The sequence below is a fragment of the Thamnophis elegans genome, chromosome 8 (assembly GCF_009769535.1).
Source record: "Thamnophis elegans isolate rThaEle1 chromosome 8, rThaEle1.pri, whole genome shotgun sequence".
In the NCBI taxonomy this organism is placed as follows: Eukaryota; Metazoa; Chordata; class Lepidosauria; order Squamata; family Colubridae; genus Thamnophis; species Thamnophis elegans.
In genome coordinates this window covers 34517531-34540077 of record NC_045548.1, presented here as the reverse complement: position 1 = coordinate 34540077, position 22547 = coordinate 34517531, and the positions used below count along the sequence as shown (strand labels likewise).

The window sequence follows — 22547 nt, the reverse complement described above, 5'->3', positions numbered from 1 at the left end:
CCAGAGAAAAGTGAAAATAAAACTTATTGTGAATTTATGCTTAATCTTGTAAAAACCTTCCAAGCCAGAGGAACAGTGTTTGTTAGCTGAAGATAGCAGTAGACTTATATACCGCTTCATAGGGCTTTCAGCCCTCTCTAAGCGGTTTACAGAGAGTCAGCATATTGCCCCCAACAATCCGGGTCCTCATTTTACCCACCTCGGAAGGATGGAAGGCTGAGTCAACCCTGAGCCGGTGAGATTTGAACCGCTGAACTGCTGATCTAGCAGTAGCCTGCAGTGATGCATTTAACCACTGCGCCACCTCGGCTCTTGATAACAGCATAACTTCAACAGCAGAAAGAAACTTTAAGTCTGCAAAAGATATTCTTAGAAATTCAGAAATTATCAAACACATTTGAGAGGACGGAGAAGTAGTTGGAAGATTTAGAACATCTAACAGTAAAATATGATGAAGAAGTTGGAGATGTTTATCAAGTGGAAAAAGTGGCGGTTAGAATACTAAAAACCAAAGAGGAAAATGACCATAAGAAATTAAATCTGCTGATATTTATGGTGATTGGTTTGTGTCTGGTGATGGAAAGAATGGAATACTGAAAGAGGAATTAACTGGAGGGAAACTCTCCCAAATGGCAAGGCACAAAAGAAGAAAAAACAAAATAATTTATGGATTTAAAGAGAGAAATTTTATTAGCAACATCATTGATAACACTACTGACAATTAAAGATAAGCTGATTAAGGAAACAGAAGAAGGGCATCGAAATTACATGAGAGATTTTACAAGCAATTAGTTGCTAAGAGGAGTCCATACAAATTTGATGAAGGAGATATTAGAGGACTGATACCACAAATGGCAGAAGATATGAGACTGTTTTGCTACTGGAAAGATACAGGTTGATAGATGGAAGTGTATAATTTAAAACTAGTTAAACTTAGTGAAATTTAGTGACAATAGATCTAGTCAAATAAATAATTGATAATGATAATAATGTATACATGTGTAGTGTTATGATAAGTAATAATTGGATATGAATATTGAATGATACCCATGAAAAGAAGATTAGAAATCTTTTTGATTATATATAAAGGTTAATAAAAAAGAACTAAGTTAGATTCAGTTAAGTCTTGATTATCAGGGGGAAAAATGTTATGATACAGGATATAGTCAAATAAATGAGGGATAATGATAACAACATATATTTAGATTTAGATTTCTTTATTTGTATGCTGCCCTTTTCCCTGAAGGGACTCAGGGCGGCTCACAACTCAAAAGGGAGGGGAAATACAAACAAAGTAACAAACATAAAAACCATGCATAGTTAAAAACACAACAATCATACCATTCGAAGTGGGGCAGCGAGTCTTTAGCCCCAGGCCTGTCGGAACAGCCAGGTTTAAGGGCTATGCGGAAGGCCTGGAGGGTGGTGAGGGTACGAATCTCTACGGGGAGTTCGTTCCAGAGGGTCGGAGCAGTCACAGAGAAGGCTCTCCTCTGGGTAGTCGCCAGTCGACACTGGGCGGCTGATGGAATTCGGAGGAGGCCTAGTCTGTGGATCTAATTGGTCTAGTGGAGGTAATTGGCAGTAGGCGGTCTCTCAAGTACCCAGGTCCAATACCATGAAGGGCTTTGTAGGTGACGACTAGCACCTTGAAGCGTACCCGGAGATCAACAGGCAGCCAGTGCAGCTCGCGGAGAATAGGTGTTACGTGGGTGAACCGAGGCACACCCACGATCGCTCGGGCGGCTGCATTCTGCTACATATATATATGTATGGGTACAACATAAGGGAAACTGGATGTAAATTGTAAACAGTGATTTGGAAAGGAGGATTAGAGTATTAGAGTATTTAGAGTATTATTAATACTTATAGGCCGCCCTTTTCCCTGAGGGGACTCAGGGCGGCTTACATAAAATGAGGGGAGGGGATATACAAACAATAACACATACAATACATAAAGTAAAATAATAGCTACATTCATTCATCATTCGGGTGGGGGCAATTATCTTTGTCCCCAGGCCTGACGGGCTAGCCAGGTCTTAAGGGCTGTGCGGAAGGCCTGGACGGTGGTGAGGGTACGAATCTCCACGGGGAGATCGTTCCAAAGGTCGGAGCTACTACTGAGAAGGCTCTCCTCCTTGTAGTTGCCAGTCGGCACTGACTGGCAGATGGAACTCGGAGGAGGCCTAATCTATGTGATCTAATTGGTCGCAGGGAGGTAATTGGCAGGAGGTGGTCTCTCAAGTACGCAGACCCACTACCATGAAGGGCTTTATGAGTGACAAGTAGCACCTTGAAGCGCACCCGGAGATCAACAGGTAGCCAGCGCAGCTCGCGGAGGATAGGTGTTATGTGGGTGAACCGAGGTGCACCCACAATCACTCGCGCGGCTGCGTTCTGGACTAGCTGAAGTCGCCGGATGCTCTTCAAGGGCAGCCCCATGTAGAGCACATTGCAGTATTCCAGCCTAGAGGTCACAAGGGCCCGAGTGACTGTTGTGAGAGCCTCCCAGTTCAGGTAGGGTCGCAATTGGCGCACCAGGCGAACCTGGGCAAATGCCCCCCTGGTCATAGCCGTCAGATGATGGTCGAAAGTCAGCTATGGGTCCAGGAGGACTCCCAAATTGCGAACCCTCTCTGAGGGGTATAGAATTTGACCCCCCAGCCTGAGCGATGGAACACTGATCGAATTATTGGGAGGAAAACACAACAGCCACTCGGTCTTCTCCGGGTTGAGTACAAGCTTGTTAGCCCTCATCCAGTCCATAACGGCCTCAAGACCCCGGTTCATCACGTCCACCGCTTCATTGAGTTGGCACGGGGCGGACAGATTCAACTGGATATCGTCCGCATATTGATGGTATCTTATCCTGTGCCTTCGAATGATCTCACCCAGCGGTTTCATGTAGATGTTGAATAGTAGGGGGGATAAGACCGAACCCTGCGGCACCCCATATGTTAGGGGCCTAGGGGTCGATCTCTGCCCCCCCACTAACACCGACTGTGACCTGTCCGAGAGGTAGGAGGAGAACCACCGTAACACAGTGCCTCCCACTCCCACCTCCCGCAGTCGTCGCAGAAGGATACCATGGTCGATGGTATCGAAAAGCCGCCGAGAGGTCGAGGAGAACCAGGATGGAGGGATGGCCTCCATCTCTGGCTCTCCAAAGATCATCGGTCAATGCGACCAAAGCGGTTTCTGTGCTGTAACCGGGTCTGAAGCCTGACTGGAAGGGGTCGAGATAGCTTGCTTCCTCCAAGGACCGCTGAAGCTGGAAGGCCACCACCTTCTCGACAACCTTCCCAACAAAAGGGAGGTTGGAGACTGGACGGTAGTTGTTAAGGACAGCTGGATCCAAAGATGGCTTCTTCAGGAGGGGTCTCACCACCGCCGCTTTAAGTGCGGCGGGGAAGTGCCCCTCCCGAAGAGAGGCGGTAACAACCGCCTGGATCCAGCCTCGTGTCACCTCACTGCTGTTGACAACCAGCCATGAGGGACACGGGTCCAGTATACAGGTGGAGGCACTTACAGCCCTCATGGCCTTGTCCACATCCCCAGGGGCAACATCCTGAAACTCAACCCAGAGGTGGTCTACCTCATCCTCTTGTGCCTCGGCTGGAACTGCAGGGATGGAGTCCAAATCCGACCGAACCGAGCAATTTTGTCCGCTAAGAATTGGGCACAATCCTCAGCTCTACCCTGCAAGGGTTCCCCCGTATCCCTCCTATTTAGGGTTATCCTAAACAGGGCGGCTGGGCGGGACTCAGCGGACGCAACCAAGGTGGCAATGTGGGATCTTTTCGCTGCCCTAAGTGCCCTGATGTACTCCTTGGTGCTGGTTGTTAGCATTGCTCGGTTCGATTCGGACTTGTCGGACCTCCATAGGTGCTCTAGGCGTCTCCTCCGGCGCTTCATCTCCCGGAGCTCCTCGGTGAACCAAGGGGGTCTCCGGGATCCGCCGCCTCGGAGGGGCCGTAGTGGCGCAATCCGGTCAAGGGTCTCCGATGCTGCCGAGTGCCAGGCAGCAACCAGAGTCTCTACCGGACTGTGGGCGAAAGTATCAGGAATAACCCCAAGCTCCGTCTGGAACCTTAACGGCTCCATAAGTCGCCTGGGGCGGAACCACCTGGTCGGTTCCTCCTCCCTACAGTGGGGGTTTGGTCTCCGGAAGTCGAGCCTCAGTAGGCAGTGGTCTGACCACGACAGGGGTATGATCTCATTACCCCCCAGACCAAGATCACAAGTCCACTGCTCCGAGAGGAATACGAGGTCGAGCATGTGGACCCGCTGAGTGGGTTGGGCCCCGGATTACCTGGGTCAAGCCCATGGCCGTCATGGAAGCCATGAACTCCTGCGCCCCATCAGAGTGTTCACCGAGCGACGGCAAATTGAAGTCCCCCAAGACCATAAGTCTAGGGAACTCAATTGCTAGCTCGGCTACCGACTCGAGGAGCGAGGGGAGGGCTGCTGCAATGCTGTTGGGAGGCAGGTACGTTAACAGCAGACCCACTTGACCCTTGAGGTCCAACTTTACCAGCAGAGACTCACACCCGACAAGCTCCGGAGCAGGGATCCTACGAGGTGCTAACGACTCCCGGATAACAATAGCCACACCCCCACCCCTTCTCTGGGCTCTCGGCTGGTGCAGCACCTGAAATCCTTCTGGGCACATCTCTACGAGGGGGACTCCTCCCTCCGGGCCCAGCCAGGTTTCAGTAATACATGCCAGGTCTGCCCTCTCGTCTAAAATTAAGTCCCGGACGAGAGGAGCCTTGTGAACTACAGACCTGGCATTTAGCGACAGCAGCCTGAGACCAGGGTCCTGATTACTCGCGCCATCTGGCCTCGGAGTGGGACTCATAGGGCCGGAAGGAGGGATCTCTGTAACGTAGCGAACCCTCCTTCCCCGGTAATGGCCAGCCCTAAAGTCCCCGCCATATCTGCCCCTCCCTGTTACGACCGTAATGCTCTGGCCCTCTCCCGTGTCTCTGGTCCCCTCAACCACCCCCGTGCCCCCCGCATTCCCCGGCAGGTCCTCCGAATCATACATACTCATGCACTCATCCAGGCAATCCCCACGTAGCAGTTAAAAACACAAAAATTACAACAATAATAAATAGTAAAAAGTGGGACATTCATTAGAAATTTTGTTACTAAATATTATGGATGTTTAGCTAGAATAGGACATAAGGATTCAGTGTTATTGGAGGATTGTAGAAATAGAAAATGAAATGCCAGTATGTGGTTATGTATTAAATCTTGGTATATTTTATGATGAAGGACGTTTAAACAATTATAGTCAAATGAAAATGGAGGTATGATGATGGTAACATGTATAAATATCTGAGTTAAAATACTTGAGTTAATATGAATTATGGTTGATGACTGTGGAAGAGATGCACGAAAGACTTTTGTAACCAACTGATACACTTTCTACAGTATGTAAAGAAGGAAGATTCTTTGTGTCGTGTCTGTTTTAAAAAGTAAAAATTAAAAAATTATTTAAAAAAGAATGGTTGGGCGTAGAGCAAGGCTCTGTTGTAGATCGGCACACTACAAGCATGAAGACTTTGCATAAGTCACTAGTTTGACTAAAAGAATATCTTATGGCTTTTTGTGTGTTGCTTTGCACGTTGGGTTTAATAAAGAGATAGTCTTGGAACTTAGCTAATGAATTATGTATCAATTTTACTTAAAGTAAGTAAATATTAAAAAAACCTTTCCCCTCCTCCCAAGTTTTAGCTAGATATTCTTATGACATTTAAGAAAGTGTAGCATAAATCTGCTTCTTGATTTGAAGGCTATGTAAAAACTGATTTATTTGTCCTTAATTTTGTGTGACCTTTTCGTTTCACCCTACAGTGCAAAGTGAAAATATAAATAATGCTGTCTTAAGGTCCCTTGTCTCCTTTTTTGTCTTAGCTCTTATGAAATCAGATGATCTTTTTATCAGGCTCTCCAAATTAGTTCAACTTAAAATATGACTACCTTTTTTTCTGTTGCTTAATTAATTCTTTAACTGTTTTTCAGTTATTCAGTCAAATATCTCTTTTATGAAGAAAGTTGAAGACTAGCATGTTTCAGTTCAGAGTAATTTCTTAAATTGCTGAATCCCCATTCTGTTAAGGATGGTATGAAATCACAGTTGAACCTGTTTATCATATTTGAGCTGGGCAAATAATATTTTTCTGCATGAACATAAAATTATTCTCCAGTATTATTCCATTTACTTTACTTAACTGTAAGGCCAAGGACAATAATCATGAACCATAATATGTCTCTAGTTTCCAGTACCTAGGAAGGCAGGCCTGGCATTTAGCAACAGCAACCTGAGACCAGGGCCCTCATCTCCTCGGTCACCAGGTTCTTGAGGTGAGCCTGAGGGGCCGGAACAAGGAATCGCTGTAATGTAGCGAGTCCTTCTTCCTCAGTAATGGCTAGCCCTACAGCTCCTGTCATATCTGCCCCTCCCAGTCGTAACCGGGATGCTCCGACCCTCTCCCCCCATAGCCCCCCCCCCTCTCCCATGCCCCCCATTCTTCCGGTGGGCCTCACACACCATTCACTCTGGGCAAGGGGCGGATCTGTGCCCCCATTCACTTCTGCTTCTGCACTCAGTGGAGGGGGCTCCAGGTCGCACCCCCAGTCCTATCATGTCATTCAACAAACATTCTGCACAAACACAACCCACAGTAGTCATTAAAAATACAATACAGTAAATAGTTAAATTAATTAATTTAAATAGGCCCATTCACTCCCACAATCGTACAATCATACACTCAGCACAAAAGTTAAACGCCGTTCTTGAGACCACAAAACACAGACGGTCAGTGCAGTCTGAGGCGGCTGGGGGCCAGACTAATTTGGGGGGGGGAGGATTTCTTGTTCTTTCCCCCGCGTAGTCTGAAAATGGCGTAAAAGTTTAAGGGGGCTGAGAGAGTTGGTGCTAGTTGGGAAAAGCAGGTTCCCCATTCTCTTCATCCTTGTCCTCCTTCTCTGTGGGGCCATATGTCGCAGAGCAGTGTGCAGAGCAGCCGGCACGGTAGCAGTTCCCCCTGGCCTGGCATGCTTCAGATCATAAGGTGCAAAGAGCCAAGGGCGCAGCAGCCGGAGCGATGATAGAAAAAGGGCCCACACCAATCAAGACCACCAGCAGCAACGATGTCCAAGCTGCGGCGAGGGAAGAGGGAGGGAGGGGGAGCCGCGATCAGGATGGCAATGGCGGCAGCCAGAAGGCCAGCCGCCCCGTCCCAAATCACACTGACACAGATTCAGACTCACCAGCTTCACGGCTCCATGGGCAACAGGGCAGGCAGGAGCGGGAAGAATCATCACAAATGAAATAAGATATGGATCATAGTGTCTGTTTTGTTGTAAGCTGGGTGAAAATTAATACATAGTTCTTTAGTAGATAGAATTATGATATACTTTTTTTTTTACATCTACTTTAGTTTTAGCAAAAGATCTGAGCAAAATCTACAAAACAGGTTTTGTAAAAATCATAATAGCTATGAAATTCAAGTATCATGTCATTTAATAACAGAATAATGTGTATGCTGTGGCTATATATTACCTATATTATGCTTATATCATATAGCAGGCAGAGTGTTTCTTTTACTAGGCAGCATAAATATTTATAAAGTGCTGCATACTTATTGTTATTGCTAGTATTCTGTATTATTTAAAGTCTTTATGAAGAGACTTTGATGGATCAAGGTTAACCAGTACAGTGGCATTTTAATTGTGGACATTGCACCACCTGAGAAAGTACAGCTGAGAAGCGACTCAAAGCAATCTTCATGTAGCCACTTAATTGCATGTATCCAGCCATTTTGTTCTACTTCTGTCAATTTCTTCCATCCAAGTGGCCACAGCAAGGAATTACTGATAGAACAGATGCTGCCAGTTGCCTCAACCCAGATTTGCATAGCTCTGCTGTGCGTATTACAGTTCCTTTGGGTTGAGGATTAAACGTTGGACTTACAGAAACCATCAAAGGATGCCAATTAAACCTGCATTCTCAGTACACACAGACTGTTATTAGTAGGCAGATCATAGCCAGCACCCTCATTTGCAGCATAAAACTTCTTGGTATACAGTGCAGTTACCAGATGCATCAATCTCAAGTTTTCAGCTCAAAGTAGCAGCTGCAGGCCTGATGCTTAACAATCTTTGTGAATTTACCACATCCCCTGAACCAGCCATTTCAATGGACAGAACTAGATTCACTTTATCCAAGGCACTTCACTTTGGACAATATTCTACTTTGGCTGTCTTGTCCAGAGAACATCTGCCAGTCCTGATTTTCTGGCCTCTGCTGCTATTGGCATTCCTTCTCCTAGTGACTGGAAGAAGAGGTACAGCAAGGAGCCAGGATCATCAGCTGCCAACATGACACAGTTGTCTATGTATCATTGTCCATTGCACATCATGTTACTTTCCTGATTGGAAAAAGTTTCTGGTCAGGAAAAGAAATATGTTATAGCCCAACTGGTCCTCTAAGCAAGTTTTAGATTACCGTATTTTTTGGAGTATAAGACGCACCAAGATTTTTGAAGAAGCAAATTAAAAAAAAGTTGCACTTTGCAGTCCTCCCAAAATGGCCCGTTTTTTCGTGAAAAGAGGCCCGTTTTTTTTTCCAAAAAGGCATGAATATCCTTTAGGAGGCTTGTAGAATGCTCTGTGGGGGTGGGCAAAAACAAGCAAAAAAGCCTATTTTTTGCTCATTTCTGCCCTTCCCAGCCCCCAGGAGAACTCTGAAGCCTCCTAAAAGGCTATTCATAGCCATTTTTGGGAAAGAGGCGGGTTTCGGGAGGCAAAAAATGCTGTATTTTAGTGTATAAGATGCACCAGATTTTCAGCCTCTTTTTTTGAGGGGAAAAGGGTGCGTCTTATACTCCGAAAATACGGGTATTATGGCACTCAGGCTGCCTATCCTGTTCTAAAATGGACAATTCAAATATCTTGTCCTAATCAGGTCTGATCTAACAGTAGAAACTCAAGATAATCACATACGTTTCTGGTGACTAAGACTGAGTTCAGCCTCTGCTTTGCTGCTGCTTCGGCTGCCCATTGAAACGGGAGGGGGGGCATGGTATTTGGGAGGGAATTACTTATTGTGCTGGAGGAGGATTCTGGAGTTCTGCTGCCTGCATGCGGAGGAGGTTTTCCCGCCAAGGCCAACGGCACCGACATTCCATCTGGGTGATGCCTTCGAAGTTATCTCACACCTGACACTTGGAAGAATTATGATTGGACTGTAACTGGGATGCCAAGGGGTGGGGAATGGGTTATTCTATATATCATTTGCTTTCGCGCCTAAATAATCAGTCTTCGCTTTGCTACGCTTCTAATCATTTATAATTAGTAAAGTACACTTGATTTCTATCAATGGAGTCTCGTGATTTTCTTTCCTAATTATTCAATGGAGGAGTGCTGACACTGAGAGGCAGCTGTAAGATGCTAGGTATTTGGTTGCTACTGTACATGGACATAACATGAAATTGACTTCAATAAAAAGCAATTGCAGCATAAGAAAATAAACGTCTTATAAATTTAGTAATAAAAATAGTTTCCATCCGTTGCTTCTTGTCCTGCTTCAATAGAGTCAACAGGTTGACTTCCTCTTCTTTGTGACAGCCCAGAGGTGGGTTGCTCCCGGTTTGGCCAAACCGGTAGTGGAATTCAGGCCTGGGTCACAGAACCTGCTGCGACCCTGGCCTGGCACACCCCAAACTGGTTCCCTCACTGCTGCTGGGCCGCCAACATTTTGGTTTTTAATGACTGTGCAGGCGCAGTTCACTGTAAATTGTTCTGCGCATGCACGAAGGGTTGTGAACCAGTAGTAAAACTGGCAGCAACCCATCCCTGTGGCAGCCCCTTGGATATTAGAACACTGCTATAATTTTACCCCTAGTCCTTCTTTTCATTAAACTAAACATTCCCAATTCCAGCAACCATTCTTTATATGTTTTAGCCTCCAGTCCCCTAATCATCTTTGTTGCTCTTCTCTGTACTCTTTAGAATCTCAACATTTTTTAAACATCGTGGCAACCAAAACTGGATGCAGTATTCCCAGCATGGTCTTACCAAGGCATTATAAAGTGGTACTAACATTTCACGTGATCTGGATTCTATCCCTCTGTTAATACAGTCTAGGACTACTTTGGCTTTTTTGGCAGCAGCAGCACACTGTGGATCATATTTAAGTGATTGTCCACTAGAGCTCCAAGATCTCTCTCACAATTACTACTATTGAGCCAGGGTACCACTATACTATACCTATGCATTTGCCTTTCTGTAGAACATTACTTTTTTCACCATTGAATTTCATTTTATTAGATAGGGCCCAATGTTCAAGTCTGTCAAGATCCTTCTGTATCTTAAATGTATTCAATAGATGAGATTGGCTTCAAAAATAGTGCTAAGTAAGTATAGCAATAGCACTTAGATTTATATACTGCTTCACGGTGCTTTACAGCCCTCTCTAAGTGGTTTACAGAGTTTAGCATATTGCCCCCAACTGGGTCCTAATTTTACCCACTTGGAAGGATGGAAGGCTGAGTCAAACCTTGAGCCTGGTGAGATTCGATCTGCCAAACTGCTGGCAGCCAGTGAGCAGCAGAAGTAGCCTGCAGAACTGCACTCTAACCACTGCACCACCACGGCTCTTATTATGTATGGTTTGTTAAATAATGTGTTAAAGTTGCATTCACACCTACTGATAAATTAAACCAATCATGTTATAATTTAAAACAATATATGCATCCAGATAGGAAGGCTTAAGTTATTATGCAGCGGGCAGACTTGAGATTTATGGATATATTGATATAATTTGTAACTTCTAAGAAATATAGAATTCTAAGTGAACTCTGGTGTTTTGTAGCGTGAATGAACACATTTTTCAAAATGTTAAATAATGGCTTTAGTGATGGGATAAATTTTGGTCAGATTCAGGCACACTACAGTACTACAATTTTGTGCTCTATATTGTGTTTTTGGTCTCATGACTTGAAAAGAATATATGGACGTTCTTTTACAGTCTCAAGCATGTAATGGTCCACTGCATTGGGTTTGGTAAACAAGGGTTCATTGTATCTGTATGACACTATACACAGTCTGTTCAATAGAAGAGACTCCACAGTTCGTTCACGTTTGCATTAAATATAAAATGTTTCCACGATGCTAGTTAGGAGATTTATGTTTATACAAACATAAATCTAATTAAAGCTGCTTCTTTTGAGCAAGCATCTTCTTTGCTTCTTTGCTTCCTCAAACTTGTCTGAAAGATCATATGCTAAATATTTTGGGCATACAATGAATTGAGTGAGAGTGGGCTGATTTAGTTCATATCTGCTTATTTTTTCTCCCACATGGGCACAGAAAATGTCAATGGGGAATGGGGAATGGATTTCTTATCATTTGCTCCTATACTAGGGCAAAGAGGCAGTGGCCTTGTACTCTATTTACAGAGCTGTAAAAGCAGTATCTTTCCCCTGCCATTTATGATAATGACATCTCCAGCCAATTGATTTTTTAAAAAAATCCATTCATTCATTCATTCATTCATTCTCTCTCTCTCCCTCCCTCCCTCTCCGTCCCTCCCTCCCTCCCTCCCTCTCTCTCTCTCTCTCTCTCTCTCTCTCTCTCGTGTTAAAAGGCAGAGTTGGAATATTAATCCCTTCCCTCATGTCCTTGCATCTTCTCATTTCAGTTTACCCTTCCAAGAAAAGTGACGAATTAAAAGAAACCACTCTTTTTATTTTCTAAGATTGCATCTCAATAAATCTTAGAAAACAAAATAAGAAACATTATTGGAAGCAAATATGTTACCCGGGGCTGGTATAACATGCTAACTTCCTGCAGCATGTATTTATTTGGAATATATATTCATTCCAAATACCTTATGATTTGTGATGAATGTATGTTGTCTTTTTATGTACACTGAGAGCATATGCACCAGAGACAAATTCCTTGTGTGTCCAATCAAACTTTGCCAGTAAAGAATTCTATTCTGTTCTGTTCTGTTCTAATGGATAGAGCCTGGTAGATACTAAGGCAAAAAGATGCATCTAATGTAGGAATAAGCAATTTTTTAAACCTATGCCTGCATACATTCAAAGGCAATGAGATGAACTATTTGTGCAATCAAACCTCTGTGGTGGCAGACACACAGAAAGCTTCTTCCTCACAATCAGGTAGGAATAAAGAGGAGTCCTCTTCTCTAGCATGACAACATACCTCTCAGCAATAGACAAAGCAGATGACTGAGGAGCAGCAAAACTTATACACGCCCAATATCTGCCTGCTTTATAATACAATTTAATGCAGAGTAACTTTCCTTAAATAAATACAGTATGCATTTTATAAGAGTGTTCGAAGACTCCAATTAGTCCAGAATGCAGCTGCGCGAGCGATTGTGGGTGCACCAAGGTACACCCACGTTACACCTATCCTCCGCGAGCTGCACTGGCTACCTATTAGTCTCCGAATCCGCTTCAAGGTGCTGGTCGCTACCTATAAAACCCTACATGGCATCGGACCTGGGTACCTGAGAGACCGCCTCCTGCCGATTACCTCTCTCAGACCAATTAGATCGCACAGGTTGGGTCTCCTCCGGATTCCATCTGCCAGCCAATGTCGGCTGGCGACTCCCCGGGGGAGAGCCTTCTCTGTTGCAGCTCCGGCCCTCTGGAACGAGCTCCCTGTTGAGATCCGGATCCTTACTACCATCCCGGCCTTCCGCAAAGCCACCAAGTCCTGGCTGTTCCAGCAGGCTGGGGGGAGCTGAGAAGCATCTACCTCCATAGAAATTGTGAATGTTTTGTTTTTAATATGTTGTCTTTGTCTTGTTCCCCCCTTTCCCTTGTCTTTTGTGAGCCGCCCGGAATCCTCCGGGAGTGGGCGGCATACAAGACAAATAAATAAATAAATAAATAAACAAATAAATAAATAAATAAATAAATAAATAAATAAATAAATAAATAAATAAGCACAGAAAAATATTTGCTGGAAAATACTATTGCTTAATGGCACTCAAATATTTGAATTTCTGTTTTATATTCTTAATATTAATTTATCAGAAACTCCTCAAGTTCTTGTCCACTTTTTATTGTATATAGTAATCCAACTATAATATATTGACATACAGATATTATTGGAAATAGTTTTCACATAGACACACACAATGTAAATATTTACCACCGGTAGTAATATTTACATAATAAAAGTGTGTATGTGTGTGTGTGTGTGTGTGTGTGTGTGTGTGTGTATGTATGTATGTATGTATGTATGTATGTATGTATGTATGTTGTGGCCTAGCAGGAGCCATTGGAGCTGCCACCAGACTCCGACAGCAAGGGGCCCTATGAGTCAGCTCTGGAAGATGTGGAGGACCCTGGACAGGGTTCCGACTCTGAGCAGGGCGCAGAGAGGCTGGTTGGCCACCAGGAGGCGCCTGAGCCTTGGACCAGTGGGAGGAGACAAGGGAGGGTGATCCGGACGTCATGCATTGGAGCAGTGGGGAGGAGCCAAGGGAGTTGTTCCTGGACACCTGGCACCGAAGAGCTAATAGGCGTAAGGAAAAGTTGCGCAGTTAGAGGAGATAATTGCACTCAGCTGGTGGTAATTAGGCTCCTCTCAAGACTATAAAAGGAATGATTGTGCACACGAGTCCAAGCAATGGGTTATTTCAGTCTGGTTGCCCTGGAAACTGAGGAAACTTTTCCCACTCCTATTGGCGTAATCTCCCTCCAGAAATTTTTCCTCAGTTTGTCCGTTCAGAAGCATTTGTGTGAGCTCCAGCTGAATTAATCCTATTTCTTTGGCTTGGACTCTCCTTTCCTTCCTGACTTTTCCCTTTATCTTCCTCTAATTCCCTCTCTTTCCACCCTTGTAAAAGTGATCTGATCTGCTGAAAAGAGCCTCCAGGAGGCCATGAGGTAAGTGTGCTGTGGGAGAAGGGCTCTCCATGCCGTTCGGGTCAGCTTCGGAGGCTTGCTGCATGCTTTTAAAAGGCGCAGCAGAGGCTTTTTCGCTAGCCAGCAGACCCAGGGCTCCCTGTTTATTGTTTTTCCGCAGTTTTTTCGCTTTTTCTGGCCCGCTCCCACTGTAGCCTGCCGCGGAGAAGCCCGCGATCGCCGGCCGACAGGTCGATCGCTGCCTTGGCCTCCTTAATTCCCCTCATGGCGTGGTGGCAGGTGGCCATTTTAAGTGCCTTTTCGCGCCCATTCTGGCTGAGTTACAGGCCGCACAGCCACGCTATAGTCAGGAGGCCACTGGGTGGCAGGGGGTCAGCCTGGGGTTGCCTCCTGTCCACCTGCCACCCTCATCGCTACCAAGGCGGCGCTGGGGCCCTGGTCTACCTGAGGCCACCGCACCTGCACAGGGAGGGTTCCCAGGACTTGCCCCTTTTTTTCTTACCTACTCAAGGGCCTGGGCCTGCCTGCTTTCCTGACTGGCCTGTCAGCCTAATGCTGCAGGCCCCTACCTCCATGTCATCTCACTGGCACTGTCTGTTATGTATCTTATCCCAGGACAGGTTAGAGGCCCTCAGGTCCATGACCCACAAGGTGATGCAGGCAAGGCAGGTTCCAGTTGTCCTCCTCCCCCAGCTGTTGGGGAAAATGATCTCCTGCCTGTCGATCGTTCCCTGGGCTCGCCTCCACTCCAGGGTTCTGCAGTGCTTCTACCTCACTAGAGAGCCAGCAGGAGCAATTCGACCAGACTGGTTCCCATACCACAGATGGTGAAGAGGTCCCTCCGGTGGTGGACATCACCTGCACTCTTCAAAGGACATCTATTCAAGGAGCCCGATCGGTTGGTCATTACCACAGATTCCAGTCTCGCCAGCTGGGGAGCACACATGGGACGTCTCGTGGTTCAGGGCAAGTGGTCCCCAGCGGAATCGAATTGCAGCATCAATTTCCTGGAGCTGCGAGCAGTGAAGTTGGCTCTTCGGCACTTCCACCAGTCCATCCGTCACCACCACGTTCTTCTGATGATGGACAACGTGGCCACGAAGGCGCACATCAACCGCCAGAGCGGCACCAGATCCAAAAGACTGATGGCAGAAGTAGAAGCCCTGGGTCACTGGGCGGAACGACATCTGGAGTCCCTCCGCTCTGACCACATTTCCGGGGTGAACAACACACGAGCGGACTGGCTGAGCAGGACCACGATAGACTCCGCAGAATGGCGGCTGGATCCTGCTCTGTTCAATCAACTGTCTCACAGATTCGGACTGCCACTAGTCAACCTATTTGCCACCAAGGACAACGCCCAACTACAGCATTTCTTCTCCCGCTTCCATTCACCGGGGGTGGAGGGAACGGACGCCCTTCATTGCAGCTGGCCCCGGGGCCTCCTGTACGCGTTTCCCCCTCTCCCTCTTCTTCTGCAAGTTCTCCACAAGATCATAGAGGAGGGGGCGGAAGTTCTCCTTGTAGCACCTCATTGGCCCCGGAGGTCGTGGTTCGCCAACTTAGCCTGTCGGTGTCCCCGCCGTGGCGGATCCCTCCAGCTCAGGTCTCCCTCAGCCAGGGAGCCATCGTCCATCTGGAACCCCAGTGGCTCCAGTTGGCCGTCTGGCACTTGAGGGGGACCTGCTGAAGGCCGAGGGGTTGTCGGACGAGGTTGTGCGTACCATCCAAGCTGCTCAACGTCCCTCGACAACGAGGATATACGACTCTACTTGGGCTACATTCGCCAAGTGGTGTGAGGACTTATGGCTCGACCCGGTCACGGTTCCAGTGTCTCGAGTGTTGGACTTTTTGCAGGGGGGCCTTGAGAAGGGTCTCTCTCCAGCCACGCAGGAATCTTCTCCAGTGCCATAGTTCAAAGGACTCAATTCTTTGGCGCTCAGCCTTTCTTATGGTCCAATTTTTACAGCCATACATTGCAACTGGGAATGCCATAGCCTTGACTATACACATTTTTGTTAGAAGGATAATGTCTCTGCTTCTTGGTATGCTGTCTAGCTTTGCCATAGCTCTCCCCCCAGGAGCAAATGTCTTTTAATTTCTTGGCTGCAGTCCCCATCTGCAGTGATCTTGCAGCCCAATTAGAAGGTACTTCTTATTGAAAATAAAATTGTTATTGATACTGGACCACGTTTGAGGGGGAAAAAATCATGTAATTAAAATAAATTATGCCTATTTGTATAAAATACAAAAGATGTCTGATGTATGGATAGCAATAAATGGCTCAAGTTACGAACTGGAATTGCCCTGTTGAAAAAATATAGTTTTTCCCAAACAAAGGGCATGAATAGCCTTTAGAGGGCTAGTAGAGTGTTCCGGGGGGATTAAAAATGAGCAAAAAACAGCCCACTTTTTGTCAAAAAAAAAAGCATTAAGAAGCTTATAGAGCGCTCCTGGGGGCTGGGGGGAGGCAAAATTGAGCAAAAAACAGGCATTTGATTAATATGCTAAATATACTAAAATTCAAATTGTTTTATTTAATTAAAATTAAAGTTCATTAAAGGGCTGCATTCATTCTGTGTTACTGGTTGAAAACAGAAATGATAACATTCACACACACACACACACACACACACACACACACACACACACACACACCCTCCATACTCAAAACACTAAGAACATAATCTTCTGAGGACAAGGGCAGTGTAACAGTTGGTTTGTAACTTAACTTATAAGTTATAAGCAGGTAACAGCACCTAGTCAACTTTGTCTAAATTTAAAGCTAATTAGGGTTGGTCATAATTATTGCTTTCTAGGGAGACCACCAGGGAATAACGGACTTGGGCTAGATTGGAAAGTTGAAAAACATTTTGGAAAAGGAAAAGGCTGTAAGAAACAGCTTCCATACTGTGGCCAGTATTATATTCTTCTGGTTACCAGGACTTGGAGATATCTTTACCTTTCTGTACAGTGGTAGCAACACTGGAGTTAAAAATATAATTGACCATTTGCAGACTTGACAAATTAAGTGGCATTTTTGCCAGTTTAAATTTTTCTAATTATAGTCATTTAATTTGGTATGCTTTTGAAATTTGCATTTACCTAAATAAAAATAGAAATTATTTATTGAAATGATGTAAATTCAATAATGCTTTGCAGACAGTATGTATTTGTCTGTCAGCTGAACTTTTGCCTGAAGAAGGGTATCTCAGCCAGAAATTCGGGAATACAGCTACTCTAATTGATCAAATGAAAATTGGAAATGGTTCTTTCAATTTAAACTGAAGGTTCTTCTGCGAATCAGAGGCTTTGTTAAACTTTTGCCTGTCTCCTCTATAATCCCTTAAAGCATAATGAGGTATTGTCAAATAAAATGCGACAAAACTGCAGGTTTATGCTGTTCCTATGATTCTCACAACCTATAAGTTTTTAACCTAGCATTTCAGATATGTAGGAGTACAATTGATATCGTTCCTAATTTGCTGTGTCCAAAAGAAGAGACTTCTGCATATTTAGGAATCCCATCAATTTTCGTGTCCTGTCTTAAAGCAATTTGGGAGGGAAGATGATTTGTAATCCAGCATGTCTCGACAGTGGCTGGTTGGAGTATTATGGTAAGAGAAGGTTTATCATCCCCTTCCAAATATCCTGCTGGCTGTAATCATGGCAATTGTAATTCTATACTACTGATGAGTAGTAGGTAGATTTTTAAATATACCCACTTAGCCAAGTTATGCTTGGCTAAGTGGGTACATTTAAAACAGCTTATAAGTAGGTAACAGCACCTAGGATCAGACTAACTTGCATTTGAAACTAACTTTGCCATAGTCTTTCCATCTTCTCCCCCCCCCCCACTGTAATTGCACACCATGCTAAAATATTATCTGTTGATTAAACTGTTAAAAGGTATTACAAGATTATTACAGTTTAAGAATGTAAATGTTCTATTTACATATTAAATATTTACTACCAGTAGTAATATTTACATAGTAAAAGGTACTATTATAGTAGTTGTCATTTAACCATGGTAATTGAGACTGGAATTTCTGTTGATAAGTAATGTGGTCATACAGTGCAACCTCATGTGACCGCATTGCTTAGGGACAACAATCCAGTACTCCTTATTAATGCTCTTAAGCGAGGATTGCAAACCATTATATCACTCCCAGGTGCCTCACAAGCTGGCAGGTAAGGCACGAACATGGGTGGCCTGGAAGGCACAGCAGGAATGCACCATGGTCAGGTGTAGCTGTTGCCAAGTGGGGTTGGGGTGGGGGTAAGTGACTTACCAAAGCAAATCGCAACTTTCCTGCTGGCTCCCCATTGACTTTGCTTGTGGGAAGCTGTCAGGGAAAGTTTTAAGAGGAAATCATGTGATCCTAGGATGCATCAACCATCATAAATGTGAGCTGATTGCCAAGGGCTCAGATCACAATCAAATAGCTATGTGGGTGGTGACACAGCTGGAACTTCAAGGACCACTAGTAACTATCACTACTTCAGCACCACTATAACCTTGAATATTTGCTAAGTGAATGGTCATTAAATGAGAACTATCTGTACATACCAAAAATGTGGAATTTATCACTACAGAAGTATGGATTTATCACCCTTAGGTAGTAGCAAAAAAGATAGGATGATAGTTATCCCAGATCTACAGTGCATAATGAAAGACTTACGTTCACTCTCTGTTTATGAGTTGGTTGCTTATATAATGACGCACAATTATTTTGTGTGATTTAATTTAATTTAATTAATTTAAGATAAACTCCATGATTTCGGTCAGAAAAGAAATGCTCTAAAAGTTGATGGTGGCTGTGGAACCACAAGCAGAGAATCAGGCAAAAGAGCATATGTGGAGGGAAGAAACTGAAGAAATGCTGACAGAAAAGAAATTATGATGATGACTAAATCAAGTAGGAGTATTTGCTCTGTATTTCACTGGGATAGGCGAAGGAAGGAAGAAGGATTTGGCTGCATTTAATTGGTATTAGTGAATGCTATAAGCTGAGTCAGTTCTCTTCCTTCCACCAAGTCCTCTTCAAATTCCTCCTAAGAAAACATGCTTAGCTTTTTGTTTACAAGGGGAATGCAATAGATGCCTTCTTGATCAATGAAGAACAATAACTTATCTGTTGCCATTTATTGCTAGAGAAAGCTATGGTACAAGAGGAAGTGGCCTGAATTTTAAAAAAATCATTTTAAAGATAGTAGTACAATAGCATTTCTTACAGAATTTGTGCTTAGTCAAACATATATGAAAAATCAAATCTTTTACAAACCTGTAGTTATATAAAATGTTGTACTGAACAGGCCCTCAAGTAATAATTTCATGGTTTGTAAAATATTTCTATTTTTATTTTTAAGAGTTTAATTGAGTTTATCTTTGAATTTTTACACAAATAATCCAAAGAACAACATTTGCCTTTCATCTGTTTGTCTCATCACCTAAAAACAGAATATTTTCAAACTTACATTTTGGTCACATCTATCTATACCAAATTTCAAATACTTGTAGACATATTTTCTTACTGCTGTTAAGTATGTGTCAGGATTTGTCTTATAACTCATAAAATATTGAGGAAAAAAACTTCAATTTTTCTCCCCCCATTTACTAATTTGGAAAAGTTATTGTGTTTGTTGAATTGATGACATGGGAAACTGCCGTTGACAGGAAACTCAGCTATACATGTGAATCCTAATTGCAAACACGCAGAATCTTGCTATAGCCACTAAACTGGATACTTTGTTTGCAATTTGTGAATGAATCATAATGAACAACTCCCTCCCATCACAACATAGAAACTGTTCTGTTTGTTTGTCTGATAGTCAAACCCAGTTCTGCTTGAAGGGCTCTTAAACAAAACATTTCAACAAAAACCTAGATTTTCAGGGAAGTTTTTTTAAATATCTTTATTTTATTTTATGTTGATATAAGCAATCCATTTTCCATTAAACAGTGTGTCATCTGGGTACAAATATTTTGTGCCAACAATTAAAATTTACAATCATTCATTATTTAATCTATTCTTAGCTTAATTTCCAATTCCTTAAATGGCTGATACTATAACAATCCTCATCATGATTTATTTAACTATTAATTATATTAACTATTAATACATTGTATTTTACACATCTTCTTTTACTTTTAATTCTTATGTCTATTCTCTAACCATCGGCAAAATAATTCCCAAATTGTATAATAATCAGTATGTTCTTTCTCTTTGATAACCAGTGTCAATCTATTCATTTCTGCACATTCTAGTATTTTCCTAATCACATTCTCCTCTATAGGGATTTCTTTACTTTTCCAATTTTGTGCAAATACAATCCTAGCTGCTGTTATAACATGGACAATCAAATATACATTTTCTTTACTATGGTTTTCTGTAAAATCCCCAACAAAAATATTTCAGGTTTTAAGTCAATATGTTGTTGTATCATCTTTTCCAGCCACGTACATATTTTAGTCCAATATTTTTTTTTGCCTCTATGCAAGTCCACTACATACGATAGTATGAGCCAGGTATCTGATGACATTTCCAACATTTAGCTGATTTGTCTTTAAACTTCTTCACCAGTCTAGCCAGTGGCCAGTGCCATCTGTAAAACATCTTATACAAATTCTCTTTATATGCAGTTGACATTGTTAATTTATAATTTCTATCCCATAATTTCTGCCATTTAGCTAATTCTATTGTATAACCACAGTTTTTTGCCCAAGCTATCATTGTTTCTTTCACTTATTCTTCTTCTAATTTAATACTCAATAAAGAGCTATACAAGTCTTTTATCATCCTCTCTTCTGTTCCTATTAGTGTCTTATCTAAGGGAAGTTAAGACCAAGATTTATCGTAATATGATGATAGTAAAAACAGCAAGGTTATGAGATTAAAAGTTTGAAGAGTTAGTTTCAGGTATTATTTTACAGCCCGCAAGCCTGACTTAAAGAGTTTTATAGCCTGATCTCTTAAGTCCCAGTAAGGTTCATGTGTAAGGATGCATCCCAACCAATAGCAGAGATTTGGCTCTTTTCTTTCAAGAACACTTCTCTTTCTGACTTCTAGATGGGGTGAACTTCTAGATAGGTTTCACCCTTTGATGCTGGTGCTCCTTATTAGGAGGGTAATTCAGATTGATTGATTGATTGATTGGTTTAATTTGTATGCCGCCCACTCTCAAAGAGACTCAGGGCGGCTTACAGTAAAAAAGGGGGAGGGAAGGACATACAAAAACAAGACAACATTAAAAGATCACAACATTCACAACTGAGGGTGGGGCTGGACAACTTCAACAGCCCCAGGCCTGCCGGAATAGCCAGGTCTTGGTCGCTTTGCGGAAGGCCGGAAGGGTAGTAAGGGTCCGGATCTCCACGGGGAGATCGTTCCATAGGGCCGGAGCAGCAACAGAGAAGGCCCTCCCCCAGGGAGTCGCCAGCCGACATTGACCGGCAGATGGAATCCAGAGGAGGCCTAATCTGTGCAATCTTATAGGCCTCAGGGAGGCAATTGGCAGGAGGCGGTCTCTCAAGTAGCCAGGTCCGATACTATGTAGGGCTTTAAAAGTAATGACTAGCACTTTGAAGTGTGTCCAGAGACCAATGGGAAGCCAGTGCAGCTCGCGGAGGATAGGTTGTGACGTGCGTGTACCTAGGTACACCCGCAATCGCTCGCACGGCTGCGTTCTGGACTAACTGGAGTCTTCGGACACTCTTCAAGGGCAGCCCCATGTAGAGCGCATTACAGTAATCCAGTCTTGAGGTGACGAGGGCGTGAGTGACTATCCGAAGGTCCTCCCGGTCTAGATAGGGTCGCAATTGGCGCACCAGGCGAACCTGGGCGAAGCCCCCCCTGGTCACAGCCGACAAATGATGTTCTAGCGTCAGCTGTGGATCCAGGAGGACCTCCCAAATGCGGACCCTCTCTGAGGGGCGTATACTTTCAACCCCCCAGGCTGAGAGATGGAATAGCTGGACCATCTTGGGAGGGAGCATCAATAGCCACTGAGTCTTGTCGGGATTGAGTGCAAGCTTGATTCAGATCATCTCTCTGTATCAAATAGAATTCCTTTTATCTCAATAGAGCATATTCTAGTTGAGTAGAACCTCCTTGATGAAGTATCAGATTGGTGAATCTTCTAGTTCAGAGTGATATGAATGTTCTTTCAAAAAAGGAAAGTAAGAGAATGATAGAAAAACTGTATAACAAAGTATAGATTTACATTAATTTGTGAACTTCTCTTTACCAGGAGGAGTGAAAATATTATATGTAAGCAGGTAATCAACTTGAAACCACACATTATAATTTTGCCACCCAACAACAGTGAATAGGAAGGAGGTACAGTACAAATAGGTTTGCCATGAACATAGTCTTAAGTGACCTGGTTCCCACATAGGATGGATTACAAAACAGATGGGGAAACAGCTGAATTATATTGGAGTACAGCAGTAACACAGTGGTTGTTCATGTTGCACAACCAAAAAATATCTGCTTGAATCACCAATCAGGAATTTGTGATGGATAATGTTTAAGTTGGGAAAAAGTAGGAAAGTATAATTTTCTCTAAAATTAAGTAAAAATGATGATATGGGAATGACTTCCTATAATTAGTTTCATAAGGCCAAAG

The 22547-nt window shown here is 43.6% G+C and overlaps 1 protein-coding gene across 1 annotated transcript in view; it reads left to right on the top strand.

The window, feature by feature from the left end:
* GAREM1 (GRB2 associated regulator of MAPK1 subtype 1) overlaps window positions 1–22547 on the top strand; it is a 116347-nt gene that overhangs the window by 18058 nt on the left and 75742 nt on the right.